This window comes from Stigmatopora argus, chromosome 7 (assembly GCF_051989625.1).
Source record: "Stigmatopora argus isolate UIUO_Sarg chromosome 7, RoL_Sarg_1.0, whole genome shotgun sequence".
Taxonomy (NCBI): domain Eukaryota; kingdom Metazoa; phylum Chordata; class Actinopteri; order Syngnathiformes; family Syngnathidae; genus Stigmatopora; species Stigmatopora argus.
The window spans coordinates 18,252,037-18,268,759 of record NC_135393.1 but is presented as its reverse complement, the minus strand read 5'-3'; the positions used below and the strand labels follow the sequence as shown (position 1 = coordinate 18,268,759).

At 38.9% G+C, this 16,723-nt stretch overlaps 1 protein-coding gene across 11 annotated transcripts in view; it reads left to right on the top strand.

The window, feature by feature from the left end:
* LOC144077528 (uncharacterized) overlaps window positions 1–16,723 on the top strand; it is a 178,492-nt gene that overhangs the window by 53,228 nt on the left and 108,541 nt on the right. For all 11 annotated transcript variants that reach the window (XR_013301033.1, XR_013301035.1, XR_013301034.1 and 8 more), the window contains one exon: window positions 1,089–1,192. The gene's annotated coding sequence lies outside the window, so the exon portion shown is untranslated. The remainder of the gene's footprint in view (window positions 1–1,088; window positions 1,193–16,723) is intronic.

Sequence of the window (16,723 nt, the reverse complement as noted above, 5' to 3'; positions counted from 1 at the left end):
TGGAGAGCAAAGAGCCGCTGCAAACGTGTGCGCCGCCATCTTGGATCATGTGTCTATGTTGACTACTACTTTATTTACTCATTATTATTTATCTGTTCGTTTTTTTTGCTTGTTGTTATTTTTGCACTTTCCTACTTATGTTGTTGACAACTTATTATGCCACTACATATAACTGTATTACTTATTTATTGATTTAAAAAATTATTTATTGATTTTAAAAATTATTTATTGATTTTTAAAATTATTCATTGATTTTAAAAAATATTTATTGATTTTAAAAATTATTTATTGATTTTAAAAATTATTTATTGATTTTAAAACTATTTATTGATTTTAAAAATTATTTATTTATTTATTACTATTATTATTATTTAATGATCATGTATCTATTTGTTGTTATTTGTGCACTTCCCGATTAATTTATTTTGTTAGCTACTAATTAATAGATTTTTTTAAGATAACTATTTATTGCTATTATTTATTGATTATTTGTCTGTTTGTTGTTTTTATTTGTGCACATTTTGTGAAGCTTTAAATCACATCATACTTGTACAATGACAGTAAAAGCATTGAATTTAATGATAACCCCTTCTAATCATTTCCATGTATTTTCCGCACTATAAGGCGCAACTTAAAGACCAATCTGATGCGCCTTATATAGAGATCAATATTGCTAGTATGAAATTCCCTTTAGCGCAGCGCCACCTAAGTTGATACAAACCCCCAAATCTACCAATTCTCTTTTCAAATCACGAATTCTCCTCCGCGGCTGCTCATCTTTTGATGCCTTGAACTTTGAACCCAACCCCGAGCAGGTGTTTCTATTTCCTCAGGCGCGTCCCCAAAGTCTAGCTAGCGCCTCGCCGACTATATTTTTTTCCCCCCGTTCCCCCGTCAAAGCCGTTTCGCCTGGTTTGGCGCGTGCGCTCGCCTGTCAGCGCCGCTTGTCGGCCGTCATTTCTGTGAAAAATGAAGATATGCTCCCGGCTCGGTTAATGCCGTGTAACCTCTGTCAAACAGGAACTTTGCGTGGTTTTTTTTTTTACCTGGCTGTTGTTTACCTCACTCCCCTCCTCTCGTCTTCGCAGACTTTGAACAAAAGAGCTCCGCCTCTTGTGTGTACTGGAGAGCGTCGGAGGGCGGCGCACATCCTCAAATATCAGCCGCGGCAGGTTGGAAGGCGCAAAATAAGGTCAGTGTCACCGCGCTGCATTATTAATGGCCGACTGTTTATCGCTTCGCCCGTCCAAACGCCGCGGCCCCGCTATGAAATATTGATGCAATTTCCTCCGGCTTAACACGTAGAGGAAAAGGGGGGGGGCCGTAATGCCGCTCGCGGGGGGTGTCCAACGGGCTGAAGAAATCACGGTTTCAGTGGGCGGGCGCTAGGAAGGAAAAATTGACATCCCCTGACTTCAACCCTATCGAACATTGCAATTTCTGAAATTGATTTGAATTCAATGTTGAAAGTGAGCTACAATTTTTATTGACGTTTTTTAACTTGTTAGTTGCTATTGTTGGCGGACTTTTGGGTCGTAGTCTGCCTAGCAACAAGTGACTGTAGAAATGTTTTTCTTTCGAGAAAGTTAATAAAAATAATAATAATCAAAGATAAACCCAAAACTGTAGAGTAGTTTTTCGTATTTGGCGTCTGAATTTCTCCAGCGCGCAATCTTTATTGTCGTTTTCCAACTCGTTCATTGCTATTGCTGGTGGACATTTTGGGTCGTAGTCTGCCTAGCAACAAGTGACTTTAGAAATGTTTTTCTTTCAAGAAAGTAAAAAAAAAAAAATCAAAGATAAACCCCAAAACTGTAAAGTAGTTTTCTCTAAAGTAGTTTTTCGGATTCGTCCGTCCACCCGGTTTAGCTAGCCACGTTACCCGACGGCGTCTGAATTTCCCCAGCGCGCGCAATCTTTATTGTTGTTTTGACATTTTGTGTCGTAGTCTGCTTAGCAACAAGTGACTGTGGAAATGTTTTTTTTTTCTTTCAAGAAGACAAAAACTAAAAATATAGATATATCAAAGATAAACCCAAAATCTGTAGAGTAGTTTTTCGTATTCGGGGTCTAAATTTCTCCAGCGCGCGCAATCTTTATTGTCGTTTTCCTACTTGTTAATTGCTATTGTTGTTTTGACATTTTGTGTCGTAGTCTGCCTAGCAACAAGTGACTGTAGAAATGTTTTTTCCTTCAAGGAAGTAAAAAAAAAAATCAAAGATAAACCCAAAAACTGTAAAGTAGTTTTTCGTATTCGTCCGTCCACCCGGTTTAGCTAGCCACGTTACCCACGGCGTCTGAATTTCCCCAGCGCGTGCAATCTTTATTGTGGTTTTCCAACTCATTCATTGCTATTGCTGACAGACATTTTGTGCCGTAGTCTGCCTAGCAACAAGTGACTGTAGAACAGACTCAAGAATGGAAATTAAAAAAAATCCCCCAAAAAAATCAAAGATGAACCCAAAAACTGTAGAATAGTTTTTCGTATTCGTCCCTCCGACTAGTTTAGCCACGTTACCCAACGGCGTCTGAATTTCTCCAGCACGCGCAATATTTATTGTCATTTTCCAACTCGTTAATTGCATTTTGTGTCATAGTCTGCCTAGCAACAAGTGCCTAGAAATATTTTTCTTTCAAGAACAGAAGAAAGTAAAAAAAAAAAATCAAAGATAAACCCAAAAACTGTCGAGTAGTTTTCCGTCTTCGTCCGTCCACCCGGTTTAGCCACGTTACCCGACGGCGTCTGAATTTCTCCCGCGCGCTCTCGACGTCCTCATCTGCATGCATAATACACCGGCGTTCCCACTGATCCACTGCAGAAGAGGCAGGTCAAAAGCACGCTACACTTCTATCTTTTCTATTACCCGGGTTAATCAATAATTCATGGGTCACAATAGCAGGCGGCGCCAGCTGGGGGAGGGAAGTAGAGTAGCGCGAGGTGGAGGCTTCTCTTCCTAAACAGGAAGAGGAAATCAAAGCGCCTCTCATCCGCCGCGGCCAAACGCCGGCCGACCGACGTGACGGCCGGGCCCGCCCGTCGGTGACCGGGCCGGGCGTTAATCACGCCGGGCCTAAATGGCGGCTGACAGGCGAGCGGGCGCTCGCTGCTCGCCGCCTGGAAAACACTTAGGCCCCGGCGGGATTTTAGCGCCTCGTGCATGAAGAAAGCTTTTTGATAGCGCGCTAATCTGCGCCATTACCGCGGCGGGTGATTTACGATCCCTCGGACGGCACGCGGACCGGCGAGTCGGATAGGATAATAAAGACGCTGGCACGGGTGGATCATTAGAGAGCTTAGTCTGGGGGGGTATCGGGGGGGTCGTCGTATCTGGCATTTGGCTTAATTAGGATGTGATTTTTAACGTGGAGGACAAAGAAAAGGAAACGAGGAGACGATGGCCTTTGTTAAAAAAAAAAAATCAAATGACATAGAAATATATATATATATATATATATATATATATATATATATATATATATATATATATATATATATATATATATATATGGTGAACGGCGAGTATATGTGAAGGATAGGTGGGGAATATCCGTCTTTTATTTTTCTGGAAATATTGCAATGAAAAATGATCGCTGAATTTAAAATGGCCGCCATGTACACAAAAACAAAACATAATTCAGTATATAATACTATATAGATATAGGTATACACAGATTTACACATAAATATAGATATACACATTGATATAGGTATAGACAGATATACACAGATTTACACAAATATAGATAGAGATATACACATACATATACGTATACACAGATATAATTTACACATAAATATAGATATACACAGATATAGGTATAGATATATCCATATATACACATAGATATAGATATACACATTGATATAGATATACACATTGATATAGATTTACACATAAATATAGATATACAAATAGATATAGATATACACAGATATAGATATACACATAGATATAGGTATACACAGATATAGATATACACATTGATATAGATATAGGTATATACAGATATACACATACATTTACACATAAATATAGATATACACAGATATAGATATACACAGACATACACATAGCTTTACACATAGATATAGATATACACATTGTTATAGATATAGATGTAGATTTACACATAGATTTACACACAGATTTACACATAGATAAGATACAGATATACACAGATACAGGTATAGATATACACAGATATACACATAGATTTACACATAGATTTACACATAGATAAGATACAGATATACACAGATACAGGTATAGATATACCCAGATATACACATTGATATAGATATACACATAGATTTACACATAAATATAGATATAGATATACACATAGATTTACACATAAATATAGATATACACATAGATATAGAAATAGATATACACATAAATATAGATATACAAATTGATATAGATATAAGTATACACAGATATACACATAAATATAGATAGATATAGGTATACACAGATATACACACATGTATTTACACAAAATAGATATCAATATACACATTGATATAGGTATACACAGATATATACATACATTTACACATAAATATAGATATACACATAGATATAGGTATACACAGATATACACATTCATTTACACATAAATATAGATATACACATAGATATAGGTATACACAGATATACACAGCTTTACACATAGATATAGATATACACATTGCTATAGATATACACATAAATCTATATATATATATATATATATACTCATTGATATAGATATACACACACATATAGATATCTATCAATGCCACATAACTTAACCGTCCTTCCCAGATCAAATAACTTGGACAACCATCACCCCCTACAAATAAAAATACATTTTGACAAGCTTCCAGGTCATATTCTTACGTTAAAAGCGGATCAAAACGTCATTTTGAAATCTGTCCAATCCGCGTAAGGATCAATAACCCAAACACTGTCTTTCAAGCCCATTTCATTTCCCACCTGCGCTGCTTTTTTATTTTATTTTATTTTTATTTTCCTCCCCCCGTTCAACAAGCTGTAGCGCGTGTGTATCAAGATACAATTAAACGCCCCAGTAAGCGCCGTCTTTTCATTAAAAGACACCTTAAAGGAGGTGACCGGCCACAGTAATTGCTTTGGACTGTGTTTACATTTATTCATGAAAGCATTTTTTTTTTTCATTTCATTTCTTACTTCCACCTGTCACTTCCTCGCCGGCTTTCCTCGCCAGTGATTTTCATGCTTTGGCGTGCGCCAAAATCTGTGTGCGCTCAGGCGCATCCTTTATTGATTACGGGTAGGGCAAACAGTAAGGCCCGCTGTCATATACATAATTGGACAGTTGTCAGGGGAGGCCGGTCCCCCCCGAGAATCCTGCGAGGGGGTACGTACCGTGGAAATCAGGATAATTCTGTGACATTTGCTTCTTTCTTTCGTACCGGCGTTAAAAGGAAAAGATTAAAAAATGAAAGGAGTCAACTTTATTTCACATGAATTGGTTTGAAATGGACGGGGAGAGACGGCAGCAAATGAATGGTGGACTTCAAAGTCAAAATTCTGAAATTTAACTTATAATATAATACTGAGAATTAGGCGCCAATCTTCAAATGACTTGCTCGCTGTAGTCTTAAAAAATTCCCTCAACGCGACCCACGTGCGACTTATAGTCCGATAGATACACCACATCACTTATTAGTTCCGCAAACGCAATGTCAATCAAAGTGTTACATCGCTATTGGCGTTCATTTCAGTCAAATGGCAGCTTCCCAAATTGAATTTTAATGGGTGAATACCATATTTAATACTTAAATGCGACTTATGGTGCGGCAGCCTGTTGTTATTTATTAATATTTTTTTTAGGCTATTGTTCTCTGAAAAACTTATGTTAACCGACCTCTATTCAGCCTGTTGTTGTCCATTTTACTATTGTTACGTTAACGTATGCTTCGTCTCGGTTTCTAATAAAAAAAAAATCACCAACGCGACCTGCGTGCGCCTTATAGTCCGAAAAATACGCCACAACACTTAGTTCCGCAAACACAATATCAATCAAAATGCTAAACTGCTATTGACGTTCATTTCAGTCAAATGGCAGCTCCCCAAATTGAACCTTAATGGATGAATATCATATTTAATACTTAAATTCGACTTGTGGTGCGGCAGCCTGTTATTAATTTTTTTTTAGTTCTCTGAAAAACTCTTAAGTTCAGCGATCCCTATTTAGCCTTTTGTCGTCCATTTTTCCTATTGTTACTTTAACGTATGCTTTGTCTCGCTTTCTAATGAAATTTAAAAAAAATCCCTTCAACGCAACCCGCGTGCGACTTATAGTCCGGAAGACACGTCACATCACTTTACAAACGCAATGTCATTCAAAATATTACATCACTATTGACGTTCATTTCAGTCAAATTGCAGCTTCCCAAATTGAATTTTAATGGGTGAATACCATATTTAATACTTAAATGCGACTTATGGTGCAACCGCCTGTTTTTATTTATTTATTTATTTTTAGTTATCTGAAAACTCTTATGTTAACCGATCCCCATTTAGCCTATTCTTGTCCATTTTACTATTATTACTTTAACTTAATCAAATAAAACATTTTTTTAAATCCCCTCAAAGCGACCCGCGTGCACCTTATAGTCCGAAAAATACCCCACATCACTTTATTAGTTCCGCAAACACAATATCAATCAAAATGTTGTTTTGGCTCGTGTCGGGCCATGAAAAAAAAGATTCTCTCAGGGGGGATAAGCAAAAAAAAATCACGTTTCAGTCTCGCTCATAAGGAAACATGGCTCCGTCCGTCCGTCCTGCAAAAAAGCGGCGTGTAGAATTTCATTTCCCGAAATAATAACGCCTTAATCGCCACCAGAGTCAACAGAGAACACAAGTTTGGAGTTTAGTAATGAAAAGCACACAGCGGCTGGCGCAATTGGCCCGACCCGTGACACCCGGGTTGCCAGACGTCCCGGCAGAATCCCCCCGCCGGGGTAATGGATTCAGGCGCACAAACGCGCGTAATAACTCTATCAAAACCGCGTCGGACGCGCTCGCCGGAATTTCCCTTTTTTTCCTTTTCTTTCGGGGGCGAGGTTACGAGCGCTGTTTGTCTTCGGCGCCGCCGGGAGGCTCGGCGTTAGCGAGACATCCGCTTACACGGGTTGGCGCGCCGAGGCAGCACCCAAACAACATTCATATTTAATAATCGCTCGTCTGCATAGGAGGGGAGATTCTTTTGTGGCTACCGATTGGATGATTTTATTTGTTTTTTTTTTTATTGGGGGGTTGTTTTCTTTTGGACATTCAATTATTTTCTGTACCGCTTATCACAAGGGTGTCAGACTCGGGTTGGTTCGCGGGCCGCTTTAACGTCAACGCCATTTCACGTGAGCCGGACCATTTTAGATATAATATTTAGATATTTTTTTGTTATAAATGGATTAAAAGAACTGGATTAAAAGCCCTGAATATTCCGTTTTTTATAGATCTAAAACAATGTTTATTTTAGCTTTTTTGATATATTTTAAGATTTTACAAAATGATTTTTGAACTAAAAACACAAAGAAAAAATGGATTAAAAAATGACAATGATTGATTTAAAAGGGGGAAAATCAGGAAATGTAATATCCATCTATACTCTTCATTTTAATTTGATCCTAAAACAGAAAGTCGGCACTCATGATTTACTTTCCCGGGCCAGATTTGGCCCCCAGGCCGCCACTTTGACACCTGTGGCTTTGCATAAGGTTGGCAGGGGGTGACAGAGCCTATCCCAGTTAACTACGGGCCCCAGGTGGGGGATTCCCTGAATCGGTGGCCAACCAATCACAGGGCACGAGTAGACAAACAACCAATCATTCGTAGCGAGGAACAAGTTAGCATACAGTTAGCCTAGCATGGATGTTTTGGGGTTGTGGGAGGAAACTGGGAGTACCCTTAGAAAAACCAAGCAAGCCCAGGGAGAACATGCAAACTCTAAATAGTGAGGACCGACCTGGGGTTGAACCCTCGAGCATGGAACTGCAAGGCGGATGCGCGAACCACTCATCCACTGCGTCGTTTTGACAATCATCAATTAAATCGATTGGAGCTCCTGAAGGGAGGAGATAGATTTGTTTTCTCACTTTTGAAAGACAAAAAAAGATTTATTTTGGTCCATTTTCTCCTATTTTAGCATGAAAAACACGATGTTTAATACGTACGAAAAGCGTCATTGTTGCAACTTGTGAAGTGAAAGCACAGTGCGGTACAGTGACATGGCGATGGGTTTTTGCGGCGTTGGTGAATGACGTCGCTGACCTGAATATTGCGCCTCGAGCGGAAGTGACATGCTCAGTGATCCGAAACACTTCTAGAAGTCACCGCTGGCCGCTGTTTTTTTTTTTATTTCTTTTTTCTTTCCTTCAAAATTGTCGCTCGAGAAACATGGCTTTTGTCTCCTTTTTCCACAATTTGGGCAAGTCAACCCCTTTGTAAGGCATTTCTTTAAACTAATCCAAACATGTAGTAGTCCAAAAAAAAGTGATTTTTGCTAATATTGCTCATATATGGTTGCATAGTTTTGTTAAAATTCGGGGTGATAAAAAACAAAATTGGATTTGGATGTCCTATTTTTTTCCCCTCAATACATTTCTTGTTTTTCTTATTAAGAATCCGCTAAATTGACTCGATTCGCATACAAAATGACGCCCAAGTGGGACATCCCCATGAAACTTTAGCGCTGGGGCTGCTTTGCTATATCAGGTACTACAATGAAATCTCAAAATTGGATTTCGATGTCCTATTTTTTCCCCTCAATACATTTCTTGTTTTTCTTATTATTAAGAATCGGCAAAATCGACTTGATTCGCGTGCAAAATGACGCCCAAGTGGGACATCCCCGGGAAACGTTAGCGCTGGGGTCGCTTTGCTGTATCAGGTACTACAATGAAATCTCAAAATTGGATTTGGATGTCCTATTTTTCCCCTCAATATTTCTTGTTTTTCTTATTATTAAGAATCGGCAAAATCGACAAAATCGACTCACGTGCAAAATTACGCCGTCTAGACATCCCCGTGAAACGTTAGCGCTGGGGCTGCTTTGCTGTATCAGGTACTACAATCAAATCTTAAGATTGTGAAGGTATTCTAGCAATGGATGAGTAGTAGGAAGAAGCAAAATGTGGGTGTGTGCGCGAGGGTGGGGGGGGGGTGTTGTGCACAGAGTGTCAGCTCCTGCTCGAGTGCTCCTCGCCACGAGTAGCAAGTGTCAGTTGATTTTATCTCCTGCTTTTCATCATCTGGGCCGCTCGGGCCGAGGGGGGAGGAGGAAAAGCCACCCGAGAGGTCTCGCCAATGAGCGGGTCGCGGCTACAAGTCATTAGCCGAGATGGGAGAGGTGCCACTCGCCCCCTTTAATGCTCGACGGGATGATTGACGGGGCGAGCCGGGCTTTGATGGCGACCGAGCTCCAGAAAGAAGGAAAAGGGATGGACGGAAGTGAAGGCTGGAAATCAGGGGGAAATTTGGGGAGGTGATGTGGAGTTAGCGCGTAGCGATAGCGTCGAGATAGTTGTAAATTTTGAGGGTCTGCGGTGATGTAAAAATTGATTGATTGATTTTTTTTTTTTTTTAAAGTTCATTAGAATGTGTCTACTTACCGACCATTTTCCAGAAAATTTGAATATAAAAGAAATAAAATATATAATATTAATTTAGAATTTAGAAAATAGAAAATTGCATTTTTTGAAAAAATGATTTCAAAATTTCCCTAAAAATATCTGAATTTAGATTTTTAGTTCATTAGAATGAGTCTACTTGCCGACCATTTTGCAAAAAAATTGAATATAAAAGAAATAAAATATCAAATATTAATTTAGAATTTAGAAAATATTAAAATTGCATTTTTTGGAAAACTAATTTCAAAATGTCTCTAAAAATATCGACATTTAGAAAATAGAAAATTGCATTTTTTGGAAAACACATTTCAAAATGTCCCTAAAAATATCTAAATTTAGAAAATAGAAAATTGCATTTCTTGGAAAACAAATTTCAAAATTTCCCTAAAAAATATCCAAATTTAGAATTTAGAAAATACAAAATCACATTTTTTGGAAAACACTTCAAAATTTCCCTAAAAATATCTAAATTTAGAATCTTAGATTTTTTTGTTTTTAATCTTTGATGAAAATATCTAATAAGGATTTATTCATTCATTTTCTGCGTCGCATTTCCTTGCGTATGTATATGAATCAGTGAAAAGTGGTTCGCACGTCCGCCTCACCGCTTTAAGCTCGAGGGCTCAATCCCTGGTGCGTTCCTTCCTGTACCGAATTTGCATCTTCTCCCCTGGCCTGTGTGGCTTTTCTCCAGGTACTCCATTTTCCTCCCACATCTCCAAAACATGCACACTAAAATAAACCAACAGTCGCTATGACTAGTCGCCCTTTGTCTCCTCGTGCCTTGCCATTGGCTGCCCACCCATTCAAGGTCTGCCCCGCCCTTTTGCCCAAACTTAGCTGGGATAGGCTCCGGCACCCCCCACAAACCTCAGGTTTGCACACACGTGTCCTTTAGGGTGAAAAAAAAGTGTCAAAATGGCATCTTTTACAGCCATTTTTTTTGCCTTTTAGGAGTTGAACCTTCATTACAAGCTTTTGCCGCCTCCTTTATTTCACTCCATTAGGCACCTCACTTTTCTTTCTCTCTCTCTTTCTCGCTCGCTCGCTCGCTCACTCGCTTCCACGTCTGACCCCGCGCAATCAATACGGTCCCAGCGGCTTCGTCCAATGAATAGATTGCGCCGCAACATTAATTGAATGGCGAGCCGGCACGCCTCTTTTATTGGACAAACACAAATATGGCGCCATAACGCCTCCGACCGGCGCCACTAGCCGTGCAATCTTAGTCTTCGCACCGCGCAAACAAGGCTTTGTTTGCCCTCGCCAGCGCTACATCACTTAGCCCGGCGCCGCCGAGGTTGATGTTCGCACCTCGTGGCCCGGGGTGGGGGGCGAGGGAGGGAGGAAGGGGGGCCCCTGACTGATGGTTCGATTGGCGGACGCGAGACGGTCGTTTTTGCGGGGCGGCCTGGCCGAAACGGCGAAATAAGTGCGGCGTTCACGTCATCGGATGATCTTGGAAATAGGGGGGATGGCATTGAGTATTTTTATTTTTTTATTTTTCACAATGCGTTTGAATGGTCGCCGTCCAAAGGGATGGGATGGCTGGGAGTTAACAAGCTAACAGCAAATATTCAGCTTTAAGAAATAATTTTAAAAAATGTTTCGTACTTCATGGACTATAAGTCGCCCCTGAGACAAAGAATACAAAATGGAGAGAATTTTTTATTTTTTTTATAAGTCGGAATATAAGTTGCATTTTTTAATTATATCAGAAACAAAGAACATGCGTCATAGTAACAATAATAAAAAAAAGAAAAAAAAACAGGCTAAATAGGCAGTCGGTGGTCAGAGAGAACAAAAAAATAAAATAAATAAAAACAAGTCGCACTTGAGCATTTGTTGCTGGCCTAGACAAACTATACAAAAATGCAACTTATAGTCCAGAAAATACTGCAGCCACTTTAACGTGTTCATAATAGTTCAAAATGTTAACTAATTTTTATTTTTTTAAATCCCACTTTTTTCATAATTTGGCCCCTTCTGCGACTTAATTAACTTTAACTGCAACACTATTTTACTTCAACTTTAACATCTACTATTTGTTTTTGCATTTTGAAATGATAAATGTAAAATGTGATTAAAAAAATACACCTTATACACCAATGTGCGCCTTATATTCCGCCAAACACGGTCCTCGCATCCCTCCTAACATCAACATTTTTACAACACGTGTCCAAAGTCACATCCGAGCAGGTGTCAGGGCAAATATTCCGCTCATTATTAATATTCAAAAGTATTTATTTGATTTTTAAATTCTTTTTTTCTCTGTCTTTGGTCCAGCGGCGGCTCCTTTTCAATCCCCCTTTCCTCTCCCGTAGATATATGACACGTAATAACGGCTTGAATATAAAAGAGATGAATAATTCAGAGTGAGCCAACAAATTAGGACCATCATTAAAATAAGCAGGGCCCGCCAAGCGTTTTGCATAAAAGCGGCGTCCGTCCGTCCGTCCGTCCGGCAAGGCAAGGCAAGGCAAGGCGAATCTCTCCGCTTCAAGGTAATACCGCGTCTGGTCTTGATAAAGAATTACAACATTAATTCAGCCGGCGCCCCCGGAGCTTTTCCCATGGTCATCAAATGAAATGATGGCGTGGACGCTGCCGTTTATTTACTTTTTAAAAAAAAATCCTGATTCCTTTCTAAGGCAAGTGACTATTTTGGTCATTTAAAAAAATATGACGTTGCGATAGGATAGCGTTTACAATCACATGTGTCAAAGTGGTGGCCCGAGGGCCAAATCTGGCCCGCTGCATCATTTTGTGTGGCCCGGGAAAGTAAATGATGAGTGCCGACTTTCTGTTTTAGGATCAAATTAAAATGAAGAATATAGATGTATATTAAATTTCCTGATTTACCCCCTTTTAAATGAATAATTGTCATTTTTAAGCATTTTTTCTGCGTTTTTAGTTCAAAAATCATTTTGTAAAATATAAAAATATATTTAAAAAAAGCTAAAATAAACATTGTTTTAGGTCTATTAAAAAATGAATATTCAATGCTTTTAATCCAGTTCTTTTAATCCATTTATTTTTAAAAAATCTAAATATCATATCTAAAATGGTCCGGCCCACGTGAAATCAAGTTGACGTTAAAGTGGCCCGCAAACCAACCCGAGTTTGACACCCTTGGTATAGATGTATATTAAATTTCCTGATTTTCCCCCTTTTAAATCAATAATTGTCATTTTTAAGCATTTTTTCTGCGTTTTTAGTTCAAAAATCATTTTAATAAATGATAAATGAAAAATGTATTTTAAAAGCTCAAATAAACATTGTTTTAGATCTATAAAAAAACTGAATATTCAGGGATTTTAATCCAGTTCTTTTAATCTATTTATTAAAAAAAATGTAAATATTATATCTAAAATGGTCTGGCCCACGTGAAATCAAGTTGACGTTAAAGCGGCCCGCGAACCAACCCCAGTCTGACACCCTTGGTTGACATATTAATTAAATGAGAATCAAAATTTCAAAAACAAATTCCGTTATTGTTGAAATTGCGCCATCGGAATAATTGAAGCGGCGGTTAGCCGCCACGTGACCGTTGACGTCATCCACCGGTGTCAAACTGGCGGCCCGGTGGCCAAATCTGACCCGCCGCCTCATTCCGTGTGGCCCGACAGAGCTACTTTGTTTCTTGTTAAAATTTTAAACCCATTTTTTAAAAGTAAAGTCTTTTTTTTTAATGTAAAGACTAAAAAAGCGGATATATCGCTTTTTTTTAAATCTTAAAATCACAAATAAAATGTATATTGGGCAGCCAGGCGATTTAGTGGTTAGCGCGTTGGGCTCACAGTTCTGGGGTCGAGGGTTCGATCCCGGGTCGGTCCTCCTGTTTAGATTTTGCATCTCCAAGTAGTCCGTTTTCCTCCCACATCCCAAAAAAATGCATGCTAGGCTAGCTGGTTGAACACACTAAATTGGCTAACCCTAGCTCTGATTGGTTGTGCCCTCTGATTGGCTGGCCGCCAATTCTGGGTACCCCCCCGCCCTAGTGCCCATAGTTAGTTGGGATAGGCTCCAGCAACCCCGCGACCCTTTTTGAGGAGGATAAGTGTTTCATAAAATAAAGGTTAGTTTATTATTATTATTATTATTATTATTGTTGTTTAAAAAATGTGTTTTGGGAGGCTTTTGAACACTTGTTCATTCATTTTGCGTCTCCGCCGCATCCCGTTCCCGCTGAGCAAACGCGTTTCCTTACGCGCCGGTACCTCCTTTCAAGGCACGCCTCGCCGGAGGCGCCGTGTGATGCCGCCGTTTTGAATCCTTCATCGCGCCGGGATGAGACGATCGCGCAAAGGCGTCTTAACCCGCTTCCGGTTTCGCCGAAACGCTTCAGTGACACCGCGCTGACATTTTCGCCCGCCGGGACTCACCTGTGTTTAGAAGCACGTATCGTATTCCAGTTGCTCTAAACAAACGGTGTCAGACTCGGGTTGGTTCGCGGGCCGCTTTAACGTCAACTCGGTTTCACGTGGGCCGGACCATTTTAGATATAATATTTAGATTTTTTTTTTAAATGGATTAAAAACCTTGGATCAAAATCCCTGAATATTCCATTTTTTTATAGATCTAAAACAATGTTTATTTTAGCTTTTTTAAATATATTTTTATATTTTACAAAATGATTTTAGAACTAAAAACACAGAAAAAATGGATTAAAAAAATGACAATTATTGATTTAAACAGGGGAAAATCAGGAAATTTAATATACATCTATACTCTTCATTTTAATTTGATCCTAAAACAGAAAGTCGGCACTCATCATTTACTTTCCCGGGCCGCACAAAATGATGTGGCGGGCCAGATCTGGCCCCCGGCCGCCTCTTTGACACCTGTACTCTAAACTAAAAGAATAAACATACATAAAGTAATTTACGCATCGTTAGCAGTAAAATACCAAGGATACATCACATTTTGTAATACCTGTTAGCTTAATGCTAACAAGATGAGTATAGCGTAGGCTCATGGCGTCGTGGCAATTTCAAAATAAAGTGTATTTACGTTCGGTTTTTGAGATTTGGGAGTTGCTGACTTTGATTTATTTTGTATTCTGAAACAAAATGTTCCCATTGAGGCGTTTTGTAACTTGAATAATTTGTATGTAGAGACATTTGTAAGTAGAGGTGCACTGTATAGTCAAATCCCTCTTATAGGTTTTTGTTGTTGTTGGTGGTGAACCCTTTTGGCGATACTGAAAAGCATTTTTTTCCTGAGCAAATGCCTGTCAAAGCCCCTTCCTTGACCCCCGCGTTCAGAATTCACGTGCCGTTCACGCACACCTGAAGGCAAAGCGTCTGCGCTCAATTTAGCGGCGCTGATAAATCACCATTAATTAGCTAATAAAAGCCAGCAGGTGGTTCGCAGCCCAAAGACATCCACTCCAACCTCGTGAATAATGTAGCTTAGTCGCTTGGACCGTGGCCCATCAAGTGTGTGTCGCTAAAGTAGGGGTGTCTAAACTTTTTTGTCGACTTGAAATTCTTAGAGGATCCCAATTTGGCAAAAAAAAACACATATATATATATATATACTATTTTTAAGTAAAAATGACCCAAATTAATACAAATTGATCAAAAATTTGGAGAAATGACCTAAAGAAGAGTTTATAAAAATGTACTTTTGTTATTCTGTTCTTAAGGAATCATCCAAAAAGGCCATTTTGGTGAAAATGGCCTGTTTGGATGATTGAAATAGTATACTGAAATAGTATATATATGTTTTTTTGCCAAATTGGGATCCTGTAAGAATTTCAAGTCGACAAAAAAGTTTGGACACCCCTGTTTTAGCGACACACACTTGAAAAATTGTGATCTCAGATCCCAATTTGGCAAAAAAAACATATATATATATACTATTTTTAAGTAAAAATGACCCAAATTAATACAAATTGATCAAAAATCTTGGAGAATTGACCTAAAAAAGTGTTTAAAAAAATGTACTTTTGTTATTCTGTTCTTAAGGAATCATCCAAAAAGTCAGTTTTCACCAAAATGGCATATTTTGCAGCGGGGAAAAAAAACTATCAGTGCATTGCGATTCCTCGCCGAGGATGTACGCCGTTTAACTTGTCGTTTACGAACGTCCCGCCTCGTTAAATGTGACCGCGCGCTCTTCAGTGATGTATTTTTAATCGTGCTAATATTTTAATTAGCCCCAGATCCCCCCACCCCCTCCCTCAAACCGCTCCCGCTGCGCGTGTAATCTCAAGAGTATGGATGATATTTCATGTGACATACTCATACACAAACTTGCGTCTTTTTCCACATTGAGAATATTATCTTTTTTTCTAACAAAAAATAATGGTGGTAATTTTAAATAATTTAAAAAAATGGATGAATACATCATAATTACTTGCAAAACAAAATGATTAATCAAAACAAATACATTAGAATTAAAAATAAAAATGACAAGATGAAAAAAAGGGGTGAAAATTAATAAATATGTCAATAATAATAGATCAAATGAACAGTCAATATAAAAGAAGAATACAAAAATCCAATCTTACGTTTATTATTATAATAAAAATGATTGGTGTAAAATATATGTTTCAATATAAATCTTTGGCTCTAATAGGAAATCTGAAAATAACCACCAAATAAAAATCTGTAACAACCCAAATTAAAATCTGTGACGTTCTGGGGTCGCTTTGCTGCTTCTGCTACTGGCCGACTCGACTTTTTACAGCGTGAACCAAACTCTTGAACTCATCGTCTTCCATTGAAGGCCATGAAAGTCAAATCCTTAAAGCAAACCTAACCCGCCCTCCCTTCGTCAAAATAGATTGGACATCTATCGCCGTCAGTAGCTGCCAATGAGTGGAACTGCCGAGCATTCTAGAGTAATGATTTATTTTTCTTCTTTTTGGAGAATAAAACGTGGAGGGTGTGTGACCTCGGCGCCCCATCCCTCACCACTGTCTCATTCTCTTTATTTACATCTGTCTTTAGCATTCTAATTACTGCCTTTATTGCTTTGGCCCGGAGGAAGCCGTTACACGGAGGCGAGGGGGAGGGGCACGTGGGGGAATCGAGGCGGGGAGGGCGGGAT